Source organism: Olea europaea, chromosome 10, assembly GCF_002742605.1.
Source record: "Olea europaea var. sylvestris chromosome 10, O_europaea_v1, whole genome shotgun sequence".
Lineage (NCBI taxonomy): Eukaryota > Viridiplantae > Streptophyta > Magnoliopsida > Lamiales > Oleaceae > Olea > Olea europaea.
The window spans coordinates 10,878,741-10,888,182 of NC_036246.1; positions in this window are offsets into that span (position 1 = coordinate 10,878,741).

The window sequence follows — 9,442 nt, forward strand, 5'->3', positions numbered from 1 at the left end:
TTTGTTGCGTTTTGGTCCTTCTTTGGCTCTTTTCTCCTGAATTTCACAATTTCCATTGAATTACCTACAATGCATAAATTTAACTAGATTAAGTCACAATTCAACCATTTTATCCATGTTTAAGTCATGTTTGTGAACCAAATCAGTGTGTAAAAACATACTTATCAAATCCCCACTTCACAGATCAGATGCACCCACTTTTCGCCCGACATTCAGTGCACCACCATCTGAACAGTACTTATCAACAAAGCAGGCTCCTACACACAGGCGAGACCCCTCTCCAACGAGCGAGCCAGACATCATAGACTACTATGATCCGGAAATGTTTCAAACTAGACGCATGACTCGATCAATGTCTATGTACTACCACGCGAAGATTTACCCTCGGGAATACCCTTGAGTACCTTTCATTAGTTTTTGTTCGTGTCTTGTTTACTGTGATTGCATTTTATCTTCAAATATTTGTTACAATTTACATTTGCTGGAGGTCAGGTCCATGCCCCCCTCCTCTATTTGTTTTCCCGCTTTTCATTATATAAAATAAACCACACTAGTGGTATTTGCTTAAAAAAAAAAAAACATACTTATCAAATCCCCCAAACTTAAACTATTGTTTGTCCTCAAACAATGCAGTGACTCAATGCTAAACAAACATGGCTTAATAGCTTGCCGTGTCTCAGGATTGGAACTTAGCAATACATTAGAACAATATCAATATTGCAAGAATAAAATTAACCTTTACTCGTCAGTTGCAATACTCAAAGTGTGTGTGTGAACTCATGCCAAAATATCAAGCTTATGAATGGTTTATTCCCGACCCATAGTGGTCAATTTATCCTTGCATCACTCGAGAGATACACAACCCCCCAAACTTATTCTTTTCACTCTAATATCTCGGGTTGTGTTCTAAGATTGGGAGTTTAACAACTATAATCCTTACCCTCTCTTAGTTTGGATAGATTTTACCCTTACAAGTACACATATCAACAAGTAGAGACTCTCTTTAATTTGATTGTTTCAACCTTTAGGCTCAAACTAAGTTACTTACCTCGCATCAAGGTTAAAGTTATATCAACCAAATGTCCAACAAGGGCCCCTTTTCTTTTTTTTTTCCTCATCTTCTCATTTGCTTTCTATATAACCCATGTAACGAGTTTTAGGCCGATAATTCCCAAACCAGTTGGCTTTAGGATATCAGGTTTTAAACCCTAACAGACTTACTTGCTCGAGTCATAAAGGCTTTTGAGAGAAGTGATGATTTTCCCATGTTTATTTTATGCCCTTTACTTGTTTTTCTAGACATTTGATCTCAACAACCATCCTCAACTTTAAGCTTTCACCTATTTCTCACCTTTTGGGTCTAGGCAATCCACACAATATAATTTCATGCACTGAGCCCCTATTTATCTCCATGTTTCCCTATAGTGGCTCAACCATCTCCAAACTATCTTAAGGTGGTTTAACGGGTTAATGTTATAGAGGGTTAACCTAGGTTTCTCATATTTTACTCCAACAATCCAAATCAATAACTTAACATGAAAGCATGAGTGGCGTGCAAAAGAATGTCAAGCATTGCATCAATAAGTATTCGCTAATTAAATCCTGTACTATACCTACAGTTCTAGTTTACACCTGTCCAATAATCACATCATAGCTGGCAAGGCTACCAAACCCACACAAGCATGCAAATGTAAAATCAACACTCATTCATCACGCATGCATCATGCAGAATGTAGTCAAATTAATGATTGATTGTGAAAATGCATATTAATTACATGCCGAATATTTGTTTGAAAACTATGCTACCATCCCCCAAACTTATACAGTACATTGTCCTCAATGTAAATGTAAAGTTAGAAAAGCATAATTTAAAAATATAAATACAACTTGGCAAATAGAGGTAAACAACACTCCCCTGATCAAAGTGGTGGTTGTGGTGTGTAGCTGGGACCCGCAGCATGATCTTCAGGAGGAGATGGAAGGCGAGATAGGATTTGTCTCATCAACTCTATTTGCTGTGCTTGCTCGGCCTGAATGGATTGAAGCCTATTCTCCATACTTCCCAATCGATCCCAGGTTTAGTTCACTCGCCACTATATGCCATCCATTCTCCCAGCATACATATTGAACCTACCATTCATGGTCTCTACTTCCCTTCGTGCCGCTGTGACTTCATTCAAAGCACCCCTTGTGTAGTCCTGGGAAGAGTAGAGGTCTCTCTGCACTTTGTCAACAGTGGTAGCCATGGTCTCGAAACTCTGCTGGAGATGTTGTATGTCCCGGCTAGTTCCAGTGGTGGTGGCGAAAATCTGCCTCAATACCTGATTGTCCATATCAACCTGGGGTGATGGTGGAGGAATTTGAGGCATATCAAGGTCTGCATCTGCTTGACCTTCCTCATTCAATTGCTGTCGTCGTCGTGCGTTTTCTAATTTCTGTTGGTGCTTCAGTCTCGCTCGATCTTGGGCCTCTAGTGTAGATTGCTTGATGAAGGGGCTTGGCTTTTCCGGTGCTTCCCCAGGTTGAATTTGTATGCCTGCTGCTCGACATATTCCACTTATCAGACTGGGAAAAATCAGAGAGTAGTGCCTATCACCCCAAGTGCCTGTACCCTGGATTTGGTTGTAGATGTGTGTGGCTAGATCAATCTTGTTTCCTCTAACCAAATGGTATATGAATCCGGCTTTTGGATTTGTAAATGTTGTTCTGTGGGATATAGGCTCGATGTTGTGGCACATGAATAACCATAAAATTGCTATGGATGGGGTGAGATCTATCTGATACCAGTCTGCTGTAGGTAGAGGCCAAGCGTTTTCACGTCCCAACAAAATTTCAGCAAACTCATTCCAATTGAAGTCTTCTGGGATAGGGACGACATTATTCCAGGATAAATGATAGTAGTCATGAATTACCTCTGGTGAGAACATAATCCACTTGCCCCTAACCCATGTCTGATGTAAGTGTTCCGATCCGAGAGTGTCGATTTCTGTGTTGAAATTTGCATAAAACTCCTTTGCTAGATTCTCATACATCGGATGAGGTCTTTCTATCACCTTTTCCCAGCCACAGTTGTGAATCAGATATGCTATTTCGAAGTTGGGAAAATCTTCCAGCTTAACTGACCTCTCGGGAATGATTGCCCAATCACGCACAACATTGGCGTATCGGGCTGCTGTTTCTGATGAAAGAAATCTTCTAACACTCCCTTCGGGTTCTCTTGTTCGGGCCGTTCCAGATGAGGAACCTACTTTCTCTTTTCCCTTTGAAGTTCTTGTAGGAGGCATCCTGAAAAAGGAAGTACACAATATCAATCACTTGGTATAAGAATAACGGGCATTAATAATCTTTGAATTCATAATCCCCCAAACTTTCTTCAACATGCACATGTACGTGTGCTTATGCAATTTTTCAAAACATAAATCATCAATATATCTCTAACATTGCATAAGTATGGAAAACTCAAAATTATGGCTCAAACATGCATTTTTAGAAAATTTGACCCATGACCAAGTGACCAACTTCGGTCCTGGGCATCACCGAGAAATATCGAAATTTTCCCGGGCAAGTTTTGGACATGTGAAAGTACTCATTGACATCTAGCATATATCCAAATTTCAACTTAATCGGAGGTCGTTTGCATAAGAAAACATAGGGACGAAGGTAGTGACGTGAGTGAATAAGGTTAGCCATGAAGTGCCTTTGTGAATTCAAATGTTAGGGTAGTGGTTTTCAAATGAAATATCACATGATTGTTCAGCAAAAATGCTACACAATAACGATGTAAACTATTGCATAAGTGAAAAATCCAAGAGTTCAAAACATGCGTCAATGTGGCATTTCGTCGAACATGTGGTGTGCAATGTTAGTTTCTTCCTATTTCTTAAACAACCCTACCATGAAATTTTCCCAATTCACAACACCATACCAATAAATCATTACACATTCTAACTAATTCCACACATTGAAACAAAATGTGAAAATGAAGCTCGAAATAAATTGGGATTAGAACTCGTACCTTGGCTTGACAATTTGGAATCTTGATTTGTTTCACTAAAGATGAATATCCAAGCACTTGTGTGATGAGTGTGTGCAAGTGAATGGGTGAAGTGGGAGATTGGTCTCGAGTGTGAGTGAGAGGGGGGAGGAACTTGGGGTTTAATTGTGTATGCGACCGCATAGTGTTGCACTATGCGGTCGCATAGTGCAAACAATTTCCCCCGGTTGGATTTCAGATGCGGTCTATGCGACTGCATAGACCAACGCGGCCGCATAGACCAAACCGGGTGTATTATTATTATTATTTTTTTTTATCCATGACTGAAAATTTAAACTACCCCGAAATCGGTTTTTCACTTAAAAATTTTGACTCGCCTCGCCTATATTCCAAAAAAATTGAAAATTTTGACTTGAAAAGAGGAATATGCTTATCGAAAACTTGGCACCAAAACCGATTTTTCATAAATGTTGTCCCGCATTCTGAAAGCTTAACCAAAATGAACATCTTCGCACATCGGAATGCGTGACACACACTCAAACACCCAAACTCTTCATTTAGCACCCATTCATGGAACATTAAACGTGTAGTGCCTAGGCTATCATGCAAAATATGATCGATGACCTACGAAACAAACTAAACTTAAAGAAATTCCTAAACTAATGTAATGCAATAAAATAAATTTAAGGATACAGTGGGTTGCCTCCCACTCAGAGCTAGGTTATAGTCGATAGCTCGACTTTACCGTATTGCGTTATTCTGGCGATCCAAGATGGACGGTAGACTTGTCCTTTGAGAAATCACAGCCCCAATAGTGCTTCAAACGCTATCCATTAACTTTGAATGTCCCCTTGCTGTCGTGAGTGATCTCAACCGCTCCATGTGGAAACACTTGTATAATGGTATATGGACCAGACCATCTTGATCTCAATTTTCCTGGAAACAGTTTAAGCCTGGAGTTTTAGAGTAGCACTTTTTGCCCCACCTTAAAGTCACGCCTCTGGATATGCATGTCATGCCATTTCTTGGTGCGCTCTTTGTAGATCTTTGAGTTCTCGTAGGCTTCCATTCTGAGCTCATCCAGTTCATTCAGTTGTAACAGCCTTTTTTCACCAGCAGCCTTCAAATCCAAGTTCAACTTCTTCATTTCCCAGTAGGCATGATGTTTGATCTCAAGAGGTAGGTGACATGCTTTCCCAAAAACCAGTCGATATGGTGACATTCCTATAGGGGTCTTGAATGCAGTCCTGTAGGCCCACAAGGCATCATCCAGTTTCTTTGACCAATCCTTTCGTGATGAGTTGACTGTGACTTCGAGTATTCGCTTCAATTGCCTATTGGATACTTCGACCTGTCCGCTGGTTTGGGGATGGTATGCGGTGGCTATACGGTGCTTAACGCCATATTTCGCTAACAACTGCTCGAACTGACGATTGTAGAAATGTGTGCCCCCGTCACTGATTATGGCTCTTAGTGTTCCAAATCGGGTAAAAATGTTCTTCTTTAAAAACTCAATCACCACTTTCCCATCATTAGTAGGTAGTGCAACAGCCTCGACCCACTTCGATACATAATCCACAACCACTAATATGTATTGATTTGAAAAAGATGGTGGAAATGGTTCCATGAAGTCGATCCCCCAGACGTCGAATAATTCCACCTCTAAGATACTATTCAAAGGCATCTCATTTCTTCTAGATATGTTACCCGTGCGCTGAGATCGGTCACACCTTTTCACAAATTCAAAAGCATCTTTAAAGAGTGTAGGCCAGTAAAAACCTGATTGAAGAATCTTCGCAGCTGTTTTCGAAGCACCAAAATGCCCTGCATATATAGATGAGTGACAGTTTTCTAATATCAAAGGCACCTCTTCCTCTGGTACACAGCGACGAACAATTTGATCAGCCCCCTCCTGTAGAGAATGGGATCTTCCCAAAAATAATACTTCAATTCAGCGAAGAATTTCTTCTTCTGGTGACTTGAATAATCTGGCGGTATGATAGACCTGGCTAAATAGTTAACTATATCTGCATACCAGGGTGTTTCCATCATACCAAAAATCTGTTCGTCTGGGAAGATTTCGTTTATTTCCACTGTCTCTGTCCGTTCTGTGTCCTCAAGCCGAGATAGGTGGTCCGCCACCACGTTTTCACTGCCTTTCTTGTCCTTAATTTCCAAGTCAAACTCTTGAAGTAGTAATATCCAAAGAATGAGACGTGGCTTAACACCCTTCTTTTCCATTAAGTACCTGATAGCGGCATGATCTGTGTAGACTATGACCTTCGACCCCACAAAGTATGATCGAAATTTGTCAAATGCATAGACTACAGCAAGAAGCTCTTTCTCCGTAGTGGCATAATTTAACTGAGCATCGCTCAAAGTCTTACTTGCATAGTAGATCACGTGAAATACCTTATTCCTTCGTTGACCCAACACGGCTCCCACAACATAATCACTAGCGTCACACATTAATTCAAATGGCAGATTCCAATCCGGTGTGATAATTACAGGTGTTGAAGTCAACTTCTCTTTCAAAGTGTTAAAGGCCTGCAGACACTCATCAGTAAACTCAAATGTGGATTCTTTCATCAATAAACAGCACAGAGGTTTGGTAATTTTTGAGAAATCCTTGACGAATCTTCTATAGAACCCTACATGACCAAGAAAACTACGAACACCTTTTACTGATGTAGATGGAGGTAGTTTCTCGATTACTTGAATCTTTGCTCTATCCACTTCAATGCCCGTCGCCGAGATTCGATGCCCTAGTACGATGCCTTCTTATACCATAAAGTGATATTTCTCCCAATTGAACACCAAGTTGGTCTCCGTACACCGTTGTAGCACAAGACTTAGATGCTCCAAGCACTCATCAAATGAAGATCCAAACACAGAGAAGTCATCCATGAATACCTCGATGAATTTCTCAATCATGTCTGAGAAAATAGTCATCATGCAAAGCTGAAAGGTAGCGGGAGCGTTGCATAATCCAAATGGCATCCTTCTGTATGCAAAGGTGCCATAGGGGCAAATGAAAGTGGTCGTCTCCTGATCGTCTGGTGCCACTGGAATCTGATTATACCCGGAGTACCCATCTAGGAAACAGTAATGTGAATGTCCCGCTAATCTCTCCAACATCTGATCAATGAACGGTAATGGAAAGTGATCCTTTCGAGTAGCTGTGTTAAGTTTACGATAGTCAATGCAAGCTCTCCATCCAATCACTGTCCGTGTAGGAATCAACTCATTTTTCTCATTTTCTATCACCGTGATTCCTCCTTTCTTGGGGACAACTTGCACCGCACTGATCCATGCACTATCTGATATTGGATAAATAATGCCTGCATTGAGCAACTTCAATACCTCAGCTCTAACCACTTCCTTCATGTGTGGATTCAATCTCCGCTGCCCATCAATGCTTGGTTTGAATTTTTCCTCCATGAGTATCTTATGCATGCATATAGACGGGCTGATCCCTTTGATATCTGCAATTGACCATCCAATGGCTGTTTTATTCTCCCTTAGCACCTGAAGCAATTTCTCTTCCTCTACCTCACTGACAGTGCTTGATATAATAACTGGTAGTGTAGAAGATTCCCCCAGGTACGCATATTGAAGATGTGGTGGCAGTTGTTTGAGTTCCAATTTGGAGGTTTCACAATAGATGGCATTGATTTTGCAGTCCTAGTTCCCAGCTCTTCATAGTAGCGTCTGTGCATATATGGCTGGTTACTCTCCAAAAATCGAGCACATGTCTCAATCTCACTTGAATAAGAATGGGTGGATTGTGAATGTGCAATGCATACCTCGTATGCATCGGAAGGATGATGTAGCCGAAATGTGTCTTGAACTATTCGGTCGACTACATCGATCTGGAAACAACTGTCTGACTCAGTAGGGAATTTCATTGCTTTGAACACGTTGAATGAGATTTGCTCGTCACCAAGCCTCAATATCAACTGCCCCTTCTGAACATCTACAATCGCTCTCCCAGTGGCTAAGAAAGGTCGCCCCAAAATGAGTGGAACATCCTTATCTTCTTCCATGTCCAAGATAAGAAAATCGGCTGGAAATATGAACTTCTCCACTTTTACCAGCACGTCTTCAATGATTCCTCTTGGATGTGTAAGGGATCTATCTGCTAACTGCAATGTCAATGTTGTGGCTTTTGCTTCTCCCAAGCCGAGTTTCCTGAGAATAGAAAGAGGTATTAGATTAATACGTGTACCCAAATCACACAAAGCTTTATCAAAATGACAGTCTCCAATAATGTAGGGTACAGTAAAACTCCCTGGATCTTTCAGTTTTAGAGGTAGCTTTCTCTGGATTCTGGCGCTGCATTCCTCAGTCAACATTACTGTTTCGTGTTCTTCTATCTTTCGCTTGTTGGAGAGGATATCCTTCAAGAATTTTGCATAGCTCGGCATCTGGACAAGTGTTTCAGCAAATGGGATGTTGATGTGCAGTTTCTTGAAGACTTCAAGGAACTTACTGTATTGCTGATCCATTTTATGCTTTCTCAACCTTTGTGGAAACGGAATAGGAGGCTCATGAGGGTTAACAGGATTAGTATTTTTACCCTGTGATGTCTTGGAATTCCTCTTAACCTCATCTCTTGTTGCATTGTCAGTTTGCTCCACAATTTCTTCCTCCAAGGTTGGCGTTGATTCCTTGTTGGCTCCCGAACTTTTTACATGTGGTTCCGACAGTTGTACTCCACTTCTGGTTGTTATAGCCTTTGCATGTTCCTTAGGGTTAATTTCAGTATTGCTGGGTAGGTTTCCCGGTGCTCTACCCGTCATGGAAATTGCCATCTGTCCTACTTGTGTCTCCAAGTTCTTGATCGCTGAACTTTGATCTTGAAGCGTTGTTTTTGTCCTTTGCATAAATTTGTTATTAGCTTCCATGTACTGATTGGTTTGTGCCATAAATTTCTCGAACATATCCTCCAATGGTGGCTTTTTGTCTTACTGCTGATATTGCCCTTGTGGTCTGTTTTGATTCTGATTAGCCCACGAGAAATTTGGGTGTTTTCTCCAGCCTGGATTGAAGGTTTCTGAATGTGGGTTATTCTGCTGGCGTTGACCCCATTGTGCGAATTCTGCATGTTCTACTCCTTGTGCTAGAATTGGGCAAATAGCTTGAAGGTTTCTGAATGTGGGTTATTCTGCTGGCGTTGACCCCATTGTGCAAATTCTGCATGTTTGACTCCTTGTGCTAGAATTGGGCAAGTAGCAATACTGTGATCTACTCCACATTCTTCACAACTCTGCTTCATAACTTGCTTAGCAGTGGCGGTTTGTGAAATGCTTTCAACCTTATGGAATAAGGAATCTATTTTCGCCGACAGTGCTGAGTAAGTATCTTCTTCATACACCCCAGGTGCTCTCTTCTGAACTACTCGATCTGTAGACCACATAGCTGAAGTTGTAGCCATCCTCTCAAACA